Source organism: Rhineura floridana, chromosome 8, assembly GCF_030035675.1.
Source record: "Rhineura floridana isolate rRhiFlo1 chromosome 8, rRhiFlo1.hap2, whole genome shotgun sequence".
NCBI lineage: Eukaryota > Metazoa > Chordata > Lepidosauria > Squamata > Rhineuridae > Rhineura > Rhineura floridana.
Genome location: NC_084487.1, coordinates 46,337,592 through 46,350,690, shown reverse-complemented (window position 1 = coordinate 46,350,690; position 13,099 = coordinate 46,337,592).

Sequence of the window (13,099 nt, the reverse complement as noted above, 5' to 3'; positions counted from 1 at the left end):
TCCCGCCTCCCAACTTAACCTCACCTCCTGCTTTTTCTCGAGCTCTTCCCATTGCCCAGCGGCACGCAATGATTGGCCAGGCACGTCGGTGTCGCAGCGGCCTCTGCTGCTTGGGAGGCTGCACAGCAGCTGTCGCTCCTCCCACTGAGAATAAATATGTTGCTGAGAGTCTGTCCTCGTCCTTTCATTTCCTACTGGTTTTGGGAAAACAAAGTCTTAACGAAGGGAAAGCGAAGGGGCTGCTTTTCTTTCCCACGTGTCTCACGCTCAGTCACACTACACCATAGATGTTGGGACTTTTTTAGTTATCAGAGGAGCGAGGAGCTGTATTAAGGCTTTGGGGGATTTTTTTTTAAAGACACGGTTTTAAATGCCTCCTTACCTCGGAAACTAACGGAATGGCGTGTTAACATAAGAAGAGCCTGCTGGATCAAGCCAATGGCCCATCTAGTCCAGCATCCTGTTCTCACAGTGGCCGACCAGATGTCCCAATGGGAACTCCGCAAGCAGTACCTGAGTGCAAGAGCACTCTCTCCTTTTGCGGTTTTCAGCAACTGGTATTCAGAAGCATGGTGCCTCTGACCATGGATGCAGAGCACAGCCATTATGGCTAGCAGCCACTACTACACAAGAGTGGCTGTATACTATAGTCAGCATGGATTTTTTGCATTCTGCAATGTTAAATTGAAAATGCCCCCATGCCATTCTGATCCTTCCCATAAGCTCATTTCAAAACAAAACCTTACAAAGCCTATACTCCTGAACTCAGAAATGCTTGCTTAACAACCTTCTCAATTTTCATGGTGATACACAAACCAGTCAGAGAGAAGCGAGAGTTCAAAGTGTAAAAAGGGAGAGAGAAAAACCAGACCCCTTCTGGACTTTTTTCTGACAGAGTTCTCATAATCTGCTGAAATTAATTAAAAATCAGCCATGTTCACAGAGTACCTATAATCCTGTTACTGACCTGGCCCCATACTCTGACCTTCATGTTCTGCAGTTTATAAGTTTAAAAAATGCCTGGCTGATTTTTAATTAAATTAAGAAATTTTAGCTTGAACTCAATTATGTCAGGTTCTAAAAGCCAGACTTTGCCTAATCATGGGGCCACACCTACACCAGACTTTGAGTGAAGGACTATTTAAAGGAGTGGTGGCAGTATACCTTCTAGGGTTGGCGTTAGGTATAAACTAACCCTGGGAAAGTGAGTGTTTGCCCAGGAAGCAGTGGCCCAGGGAATTGGGACCGTTCTCAGAAGCAAAGACATCCCCTTAGGGTTGCTGAGGTCAAAGGACCCCAGGGGGCAATCTTTGACACTATCTATATTGCTTGTTGACACTCTCAAAGAACTCTAAAAGGTTAGTGAAATAGGACTTACCCTTGCAGAAGCCATGCTGGGTCTGCATCAGCAAGGCTTGCTCTTCTATATGCTTTATTATTTTATCTTTAACAATATTTTCCACCAATTCTCATAGGACAGATGTTAAGCTAACTGACCTATAATTTCTAGGATCCCCTTTAAAAGATTGGTGTTACACTGTCCACTCTCCAGTCCTCAGGTATGGAGGCGGATCTGAGGGACAAGTTACATATTTTTGTCAGAAGATCAGCAATTACAGATTTGACTTCTTTGAGAACTCTGAGATGAATGCCATCTGGATGCAGCAATTTATCAGTTTTCAGTTTATATAATAGGCCTAGTTACCTTTTCACCTCCAACTTTTTTGGGCCGTGCCCAGGAAGTTGGTAAAGCTGTGTCTAGACTATGGTTGAATGCTCCTTCATGCACATTTCCCCTGCCTAGAAACTAGATAGCAGGGGATAGGGTTTCAGCTCTAGTTTCCTGTTTCAAGGATTCACTTCCTTTACTCCCTCTGCCCCCCAAAATGATATGCAACAGAGGAACAGCACAGGTTTATGGTTTCATGAAGTCTTGTAGTGGAGGCTTAGTTCCTGTCTTGATGTGTTGTATCTTGCAGAAATCCCTAATATTGATCTTGGGCAATTTCCTGACCTTGTTTCTGGATGTATTTGGACCTCAACTGATTCCCTGTGCTTGACCTTGAATTGTTTGGATTGTGTGGCACCAGCAACCCAGCCTACGTTACATGGAATAACTCTTCAGCAATAAACCCTCCTTTAAAAAAGAAGAGACGTAAATTTGCTTTCCTTTCCTGGCTGCGAAGGACAGGGGAAAATCCCATCCTATCCCAAAACAGAGAGCTACCTTGGATTCATCTTTCCATCATAACAATGAGTATGCTTAAGAGGAAATCCTGTACATGCACGACAATACACCTAAACATTCCAAATGACTGCTGCTTATGGGCAGCATTGCACTTTATTGATCTGTTGAAAGGCAAGCCAATTTCATCATGTTGTCCCTGGTGGCTTCTTACGATGTGATCAATACTTCCTCTGCTAAATCTTAATACCTGTTGTAGTTGTTTTACTGTTCTGTACACTGCTTAGAGATCTTTTTATATATTAAGCGGTATAGAAATAGTCTAATACCTCAATACCTTGTGGAACGCCTCTCTTGCTACGAACCTACCCGTTCACTTCGTTCAGAATCTAAGGCCCTCCTCTGGGTACCAACCCATCGGGAAGCCCGGAGGGTGGTCACCAGATCTAGGGCCTTTTCTGTGGTGGCCCCTGAGTTGTGGAACAGCCTCCCCGAAGAGGTACGCCTGGCGCCTACACTCCTATCTTTTCGGCGCCAGGTAAAGACCTTTTTATGCTCCCAGACATTTTAATCTTTTAATCTTCTTAACCTTTCTAATCTTTTAATCTGTATTTTCTTTAATTTGTGCTGCATTTCGTTTTTGTCATTTTTTGTTATTTGTATATGTTTTTGTGGTCTTTTATTATGATATATTGTATTTTACTTTGTTTGTTCACCGCCCTGAGAGCTATTTTTGCTAATGGGCGGTATATAAATCGAAATAATAAATAAATAAATAAATAAATAATATGTAGCATCAGCTAATGATGTGAACCTCCGCTTGCAGTGTGAAGTGGTACAGTCCAAACACAGTGATATTTATTTATATAATTTAAATGTTTACATTTTAAAGCATTTATACTCTTTAGGCCAGAGGTAGCCAACGTGGTGACTTCCAGATGCTTTGGACTACAACTCCCATCAGCCTCAGCCAGCATGACTAATGGTAAGGATGAGTGGGGTTGTAGTCCAGTAACATGTGGAGGGCACCATGTTGCTTACCCTTGCTTAAGGCAAAGGGGCACCCAGAGCAGCTCAGAAAAAATATAGTAAGCCTCTACATATTGACTCATAAGTTACAACTGCATTGAACAGAGCTTACTGCCCTTCTGTATTTAGGACTGCTATTCCAATCTGAAATTAGCTTGCACCCATTAGGTTGCTGCTTATAAGACAGCAAGCCCCACTGAACACACCACATTGCACAAATGACTGGGCTCCCCATCTATAAAGAACTTTACAGTAATTTCATTCCTCGCTCACTGGAAATACCTAATATTTCCAAAAACAAATGGTTAGCTGACACATGGTTTGAACTGCAACAAGTGGAGCTATGGCCATTCGACTATTGTCACTCTTTACCTCTCATAAATGTAATTTAAAAAACTGGTTTAAAGATTCTTTGAGCTTTAAACATTTAAGACGAATAAAAGGAATATAATTTTAAACATACTTACCTGGAAGTAATGAACTAATAATTCTTTATGATGCCAAGTTTTGAGTAGTTCAGCCTGATTCTACACCTGTGTGCATAGGATGTAAGGGGTCCCTACTATCAAACCATATCTGGTTCTTGTTTAGTATGAAGTTGTTGAAGATACAAGTATTACTAATTCTGGGGTGATGCATATTTACTTCAGTAATTCATATAGAGCAGTGTTTTTAACCTTTTTTGGGTCACAGACCTGTTTGAGAAGCTAAAGAAAGGTATGGACCCTCTTAAATAAATACAATTTATTTTATTGCATTGAAAATTACTGTATTTTTTCAGCCAGTTCACAGAACCCCTGAAGCCCATGGAGCAAACGTTAAGAAACACAGATATAGAGGATAGCTCATGGGTTATGTTTTGTCAAATACAGCTGTGTCAAAGAACTGAAGAGACTATACAGTGGAGCCAAGCTGGTTGTTGATTGACTTCATTAGGTCACAATAAACAGTCAGCACTCTGAACATAACTGAGGCTGGATGGTTTTCATGCAAGAGTATTTAAAAGGTCACAAAAGTGAAACTGTTGCTTAACAAAAATGTAATTAGTGCTATGCTCAGCCTCATTACCAGCAGATAGAAAGTTGCCATTCTAAATGTTTTTCTAAAATAACAGAACTGGTGTATGTATGAATGTTGGTGGTGAAGCGAAGGGCTCTGGAAAACACAGACCTGCCAACCTAATTTCCCTATCCCATGTAGAGAAAAAATTGCAAGAGGTATAATTAATGCTAGAATTATTAAACAAAGAAGTCCTGCTGAGAAAAAAAAATCAGCACAGCTTCCACACTTGTCTCATCCACCTTATGGGTGTCAAAAAACATGAAGATACTTTACACACTGTATTTTGGTCTTTCACCTCATAAGAAAGCAGGTCCTCTTATGGAAGTGTATCTGATTAAAAACAAACAATAACAGCAGTAGGTAGGAATAAATTGACATATTTCCTCATGGAGGAAAGTAAGAAGTGGGATCTTCAAAGGATATGCATTAGAATGGTACTTTTTAATGTATTCATAAATGGTGTAGATCCAGTCAAGGGTGGATGATGAGGTAACCAAATCTATCCCACAGGGGTAGGCTTACTTCAGTCTTATGCCATCTTTTTTCCCCTAGTTTCCAAAACAACAGTACCCAAACTATGTACCATGTGAAATAAAAGGTGAATTTGACTGAACCCACAGGCTTGCTTGCTTTATCTTTGAATGGTTCATTGCTCTAGCATTGCCTCTATCCAGTTAGCCTCTGACAGTGGCAGGTAATCTCTGTATAAGGTGGGAATGAGTGCATACCTCACTCACTTACCTGTTCTGAGGCTAACAGTGAGTCATGTAGAAACATACTGAGGTTCAGTACCTCTGAGGGTAGTAATTCTTATTTACATATTCAAAAATTAACATGAAAAAAAGTAAGTTATATGAAGTTTGGAAAACTGGTAACTGTGCACCATTCATGTTGCATAATTTACAAAGAGCTCAATAAACCAGCTGGTTTTTATTATTACTGTTCTAAAACAAAGGATTATAGCACCTGGCAGGCAAGTACACGTAGTCGGTGGACAATGCTTGGATTGATAGGCTTGCTCAACCTTGGACCATCCCTACACTCAATGCTAAGTTTTAGGCCAGAGAAGTCCCAAGCAAAGGAGGAAGCTCTTCCAAGCTCCAAAAAGATTTCTTAGCAAGTGTTTGGATAGAATGGCAGACATTATTAAGTGAAAAGTGATGCACAGTTGCAGCACAAGCACAAAATTGAAACTTCATATATACATTTATGAAGTACGTATTGGCTGGAACCCAAGGAAAAAAATTGGGTCACTGTAGAAATCTTACTGAAAACAGCTTAATGTTTTATTGCAGAGGCCAGGGAAGGCCAATTCAATGTTAGGAATTATTAGGGGAGGCTCTGAGAATTCTAAGAAGCCAACAGCAACCTCACTGACAACCAGTGCAATTTTGAAAGGTTCAGTCCACCATCTCGATTTAAAATGGTATCCAATGGTATCCAAACATAGTCAAAAACCCACTCCTTGCCATATTTGGTTACAAGTGTCTGGATCAGTGCATTTTTGAGATTCAGTCTGCCATCTTGATTCAAAATGGTATCCAAACAGAAACCTGCTCCTCACCCTCAGGGACCATCGTGCCAACTTTGGTTATGCTATCTTAAAGAGTTGTCCAAATTAGTGCAGCTTTTAAAGGTTGAGTCTGTCATTTTGTTTCAAAATGGTATCTAGAGGTATCCAAAAATCCAAAGTGCTTCGCACAAAATCAACTTCATTCATTGAAGAATTCATTGCCATGAGGTATTGTGATATCTACTGGTTTAGAATGTTTAAGAACAGGATGAGAAACTTGTGGCTAGGTCAAATCAGTTGTGGTTTGCTGTTCTAACTAAAATCGAAAGAATCTATACGTTGGACACACACTTCTGAGTACAAGATAGGGAGGATAGCCATCACTTTCTTTGTGCGCTTCCAGAGGCAGCTAGGTGGTCACTGTAGGAAAAACAAATCCTGGAGTAAATGGAGCTTTGTTTGATGCAGGAAGAGAATTATTGTGAAGTTTTTTACAAATCTCTGTTCAGCTTTTGATCCCTTTGTGATCTTTATTTTTTTATTTATATCCCGCCCTTCCTCCCAGGGCGGCAATCTTATATGCCAGTTGTTTTCAAGGGCTGAGATACTTCAGTATCTACCATTTTGAAGCTTAAACAATTTTGTTGCCAGGTTTATAAAGTGTGCTGTTTGATCAACTGGCTTCTGATGTGGACATTCTTGACAATTGATAACATTGATATGAGCTTGTTCTGTCAACAGATTAATTTTTCTAGCTACTATTTGTTATGTTTGTAAACTTTAATTCCTCCAAGGAGATTAAAGCAACAATTTCAGCCTTGCCACAATCATGTGGAACCAAGTTAAGGATGAGAAATAGTGAAGGTTTATATTGGACTCTAGCAACATTAGCTTTGCATATTTTTTCCACAGTGGTAAATGATAGCTTGTTTGGAGTAAATCTTCTCTTGTTCAATGTGTATTGTGCTGAAGAATAAGAGATGGTTACCCACATGCTACCTAGAACATGTACTGCACTGTACCACCAGGAAACTCTTGTTAACCTGGGTGGGTGAGAGGGTGAAAAGGGACTTCCCTAGCCACCTTGGGAGCTCTTATAGCCAAAATAAGAAAGTTATTTTGCCCCTACTGAATTCCACTTCATTTGGGTTCAATTATGGAGGCGAGATTTGCTCGTCCAACGAAAGTATATTAATCAAGGTATCGACGGATTCACATCTTCCTGCTAAATAGTGCTTGGAGAGCTTGCACTAGCTGAGGCTTAGTAGGGAGGTTAGACAATGGCTGTCTGGTATCCTTGTTAACCAGAAAAACCCAATCAGATTCCAGAACCCTGAAATGCTTTTTGACCCCAGAATAGCCATGCACTATTGTGATAAGTGAAGATGCCATTTTCTTAGTAAAATCTCTACCTCTAAAGCTATTTGCTCTACTAAGGAAAAGAGTGTGAGCATTTTTACTAGTGCACCAATCTTGGGGCACAATCTATGTTGTACAGGGCAAGAAATCCATCTTATTTTATTTACATAATTGAGGAGAGAGTGAAGGTAGAAGATAATCTATCAATAGGACTTGCTACAAGGTTGTGTAAATAGTGTGTATGAACGCCTGCAGGGATAATGCACAGCCAAGAAAGGTTATTTTCCAATTAAGACAGCATTGTGTAGACCAAACAAATTAACAAAAATAAATTGACAAGGAGTCACAGGATTAAATGCTTAGCAGCCAAACACATTTATTAGTCTTTCTTTTTCCAGGAACCCAAAAATATTTTGTAGTTATAATGTAAGCAACTGAGTTGCACATAATACAATCATATCTTTAAAAAAATAAAAACAAAATAAAAATAAAAGCTGCTTAAAAGCAAAAAAAACCCTTCAGAAAACGTAATATGTATTACACCATCTCTCAATTTCAATGAAATGACGACGACTTAATTCCTTATTACTCTCAACTTGACACACTCCAATAAAACATCACCCTTTTGTTGGTTTGAAATCCAGCATGAGAAATACAGTACCTGCTATGGCAAAATACACATAAATGCAACATTTCAGCTTATTTGTACATTAGTAGAGTTTAAACATTTTATTGTCTTTCTAAGTGAAACAGTGATTTTAAGTACCACTATACTAAAATAAAAATAGAGAAGAGAGGGAGAAGGGGAAGGCAGCATGCCATGCAAGAGCACATAAAGTGCTATGTTTCTGTGTCCATGTGAATTCCTACGACAGAAAGTAAACTGAAATAAAGGTGATATGGGGGAAAATTAAGAGTGTAATCTAATATGAAAACACTGTGCCTCTTCCTACTTTGCACTATTACGCCCTTCCTGGATGCCCAGCTGACAAACAGAGATGGTTAAGTTATTTCAAGTATAAGGAAAAATACTAATAGGTATCTTTGCAGAGAGCCCTCAGTACATGTATTAACTATTATGCCTGCTTAGTGAAGGGACAGTATTTCACACAATAGCATTTCAGCTGTACCTTCGTATTACCTATTTATGTGCAAAGTAGAAAAGCTGCCTTTTCTAATCCAGGTGTTTTAGACATAAAAGATTGTTTGCTTCACAAATAAGGCTAGGTGGAGTTAACTTCTTTCATTTCCTGTTAAGACATTTTCCACTACATGGCTTGTTCACCAAAAATGAAGTACAATTCATTAGTTGGATATCCACAATTGGTCATTTTCCTGATCAGTTCTTTGTAAACACAACCCCAGAGGAGCTCTGAAATTAAAGCAGCATTTCAAGTCTATATCTAAACAAAGGAAGCTAAAGTAGTTCTAAACTCCTTACCCCACTGTTTTTCTTGTCCCTTCCTCCAAACACAGTTGTTTTAAAGTATTTTCCAAAGGAAGCAGTGCACAAGTATTAGCAAAGCAAAGCTGCTGTGTTGGTTTTTGTTAGGTGATATGCACTTCAGTTTTCTTTCCCTAAACTTCTGGAAGGTGAAATCTCGAGAGAACATGCATATACACAGATACGAATACACCCACATCTTGCTGCATTTGATCACTGTAGTATTAATTGCCTAATAATTGTGGACAGGAGCTGCTACTTGGGGAGTAAAGGATTAAAAAGATCAAGGGAGTGTCCAATATGGAGACCTCAAATATAGAATGAAACTAAACCTTCGGTTTTCCAAGATCCAAATGCTGGGCTCAACATCCACATCCCTGAGATGCACGTCTAAGATTGAAGAGAGAACAGTGACCACACTATGATCAGAAAAGGAAGCAACGACGACTCCCTAACTATGGAATTTAGTCCAAACCTCTTCTTCCACCCACCCTCCCAAAGTTTTTGAGAAGGCTGTAAGGCGTATTCACAAGCAGCTCCTATTAATGAACATTACTATGTTTCCATGTTCTGTTGGCATACAATGGCTTGTGTATATTGGGAATGAGGCAGCATATGTTTAACACATAAACAGGGAAAGAAGTGGGAATAATGCCCCCATATTTAAGCAGACTACTGGACTGATCTTGTCATTTTTACAGATCACATGCAAATTGCATGCAACATCTCCTCCGTTCCCAATGAAAGGAAGAGACACGCGTCCATTGTTAGACCTAGCTAAAACTCCAAACCTAAGTAACAGCAAATCCTATATATTCAAATTAAAGAGGAAATATACTTTCTTTTTTAAACGTATCTGTTAAAAGACTGGCATTTTTATTTGCTTGTATGTGGAAGTCAAATGAGGGAGATTTATACAAGGGAAAGGAGATAAAGCCATGTGAATGGTTCAGCTGTCTAGCTTCTAATTGTTAAAAGTAGTTAAGAGTATTTGATGGCTTAAAAAGTAAAATTTAAAAAACATAGTTTCCTCTCCCATTCTCTCTATGCACATCCCTGAAATGCACGTTTAAGATTGGGAATGCAGGTAGCCTGCTAGTTACACCTCCATATAATAATACTTATAAAAAGTACTTTTTCTTTGAAGCACTTCTCAAAAACCTTTAGTCAATCCTCACAAACCCCGTGAGGTAGGCAAGTATTATTATCCCCATTTTCTAGATGGGAAAACTGAGGCAAAGGTTAAATGACTCTTGCCGAAGGCAAAAAAAGGGATGTGTAAAGGCCAGGATTAGAACTCAGGAGCTTTAGCCTCTCTATCCAGGCATCAAACCACTAGGACAACTGCAGGAAGAGTATAATTTCACTATGAAAGAGAATGTAATATTTCTAAAAGGCCAGTTACACTAAAGATAAATGTGCACGAGGTATTTTGCGACAAAGAGCTGAAACCGTTTTTCTTCAACAAAAAAGGCAATCTACCAGAGTAGAAACCTGATAAGATCACATCTGCAAGGCAAGTATGCATGTGAGAATGAGCAATCAAGTCTATTATTCATTACAGTACTGTGAACTCCCAACAAAAATTGCTGCATGAAAAACACTGAATTATAGATAGGAGATTTTCTTGGCTATGATAATGCCAAGGTGAAATGAGGCAGATACCATAATTCACAACATCCAAGGGAGACAGTAAAGGAAACACACCTCCATTAACACAGGAAGCAGCCTCTACATTCTGGAAGTAAGGATGTGAAATATTTTTCCTTTCACAGCAGCTTCTTGCCAGTAAAAGTGTCCACAAATTTTCTTCTTCTAGTCACTGCTATCACTCACCTCCATTTTATTAGTGGTAGCACTAGATCAGACAAGTCACAGATGGTCACTAGAATGTCCAAATCTTCCTTGACCAATTTTGATAAATATTAGAAGACAAGGAATTAAATAATGTCAGTGCAGTATTTCCAAACTGGCATTGCTCCTTAAAGTTTCGTGTGTGATGGGAATTTGTAGAAAATTTTAGGACAAAAAAATTGGAAATGCAAGAAAGGAAAAGCCACATTGCAATTCTCCTGAGGAACAAGGGCAGTTGTAATGGACAGCAAGTAGTAGAGTAATCCTTAAGACAGTGCATGAGGTGCCATTTCCTGAGGTTGAACAGAGAATGGAGGAGGTGCTGTGGCGATAAATTCTCTCCTTGTTGAAAACAGGGATGTTTCGTGTCATGCTGTTGATCCTGGTCTAACACTGCATGGCAAGAATGCATAGTCCTGTGGAACAGGCAGACAATACTTCATTTCTGAAGTTGATGCCCCCCCCCCAAAAAAAACAAAAACAAATCTGCCTGGCAATCAAAGAAGTCAAGTTCTGAAGAGATAGGTTCCCAAGAGTCCTCCCAGGACATCAACCTCTTTCCTCCTACACCATGTGGGAATTCAATGGACACAGAAACAGTTTCAACAGTTTAGCAGGGCTCTCTTTTCTTCCCCCCAACCATCTCTTGCTGAATGCATAGTTTACAATTCACTTACAAGATAAAGAAGCAATGCTGACCACATATGGGACCTTTTTTTTGTTTGAAAAAGAAACAACCTCTTCTTAAAGTTCAGTATCAAAATTCACATTTGCATAATAATACATTTCAAGGCCATTAGAGAGGAATGAGAGCGAAGCAAGAAAGCTGCAGCATCTCTCCTCCCTTTGTCTTCCTGAATGGAGATGAAGAGAGCCTGCTAGAGCTTTCATTTGGGAAGGTTGCTGAGAAGTGCTACAGCAGCTCTTGATTTTGTACACCTTGCATTTGAGGTGGGGAGAAGAAGAGGTGGAATATACACGAAAGAACAAATGAAAATAGACACTGCAGATTCCCATGTTTAGCTACAAACAGCTTCAAAGAAACAAAGTATTACTTTTTGATTAAAAAACAACACTTCTTCCTCACCATTTCAAAAACATCTTATTTTCTTTTGTAATACCCTGTTCATTTAAATGGCAACATTAAGTGTGCTAGAAGTTGGGTAGATTTCTTTTCTATCATCAGGACACTGATAGAGGGCAAAAGTGTGTCTACACCCACGAATGGCAGAAGCTACAAAATACCTTCTTCTCTACATGCATAAATGTGTCTCAACATCACTGCGTTTCAGTTTTCCAGTGCTTAAAAAAAAAGTTAAAGCAAGCCACATACACAAATGTAATACATAATACAGATACAAATTCAACCAGCAACTGAGCGCTAGCCTAAAAAATGTTAATGTGTGAATTATAACTCATCCACACCTGGATGCATCTGCCACACACAACTGCATACTGTGCAGCTTAGAGACCAGCCCCCAAAGACACTGTCAAAAGGTACCAGCAGGCTGGAATCTTTGCATTTGACCTTTAGAGAATAAACCGACCACCCTCTCCCCCTGTCAAGCCCAAGCAGTCTCCTTTGAACTGACAGTCACGTACTCACAAAGGCACATTCAGAGATACCACATTTAACTTACTGCTTGTTTAAAACTAAAAGAAGAAAACCCACAAGGGAATGTTAAGCGCTTATATCCCAAATCCCATACCTACTGACCCAGCAAGAAGCATCACAACGTATCACTTTGTGAGACCCTACTCTACCTTCAGAAGGTACATATTTCTTTAAGAAGTTAACACTTCTTTTTGCATAAATGATTTTTTTTTCATTTTTGGCTTACACAATTTGGAATACAGCACACCCTCACTATAAAGCTCTGTTGTAAGGCTACTCCCTAAAGTAAGGCTGCTCTACCTTGGCTCCCTTTTATTTCCTTTATGCCCCTGCCCCCTCCCACCCAAAATTCAAAGCACTCAGCACTTAATATAAAAGGAGGGTGAGCCAATCTGGCTGGGATAAGGAAGGAGAAGAAAAGCACTTGATATTCACAACCATGCCACAAAAATTATTATCCAGCAAGCTAAGCGATCTTTGTAAGGACGACTCAATTAACAGTTGCATTTTCTAATACAGAAAATATCCATTTATCTTTTCTGATTAAAACATGGTAAGAAATGAGGAACTTGGTTATTTGAATGCATTGATTGGTACACTATTACCTAAGATGAGGCACTAACAGCTTAAAAAAACCTCTTGCTCAACACTGCTCACCTGTGTTGTTTATCCATGGGACATTTTCCCATATCCTTGTTTTATTTTGCTCCACACATAGCCAATCATGTATCAAAATATACCAACAGGTTGCCTGGCACAATGCTTTAACTTCAATAACCTGGTTTTGTGTTAAAATGGATGGTTGTCAGGCTCAAGTAAAACCACATTCAGACGGTATGGCTAAAAAAATACATTAAAAAATTACAAGGATATAACCCTAGCTGTCACAACTACCAAATATATGAAGAAGAAACTGGCTCTTAGTTGAGGTTGATTCTTTTGATCCTTCTATGGCGCATTTCTTTGAGAGATTTGTAAATATATGCTGTACTGCACAAACTCAGGAAGCAGGTATGCTGATGGTTTCACATCACAGAT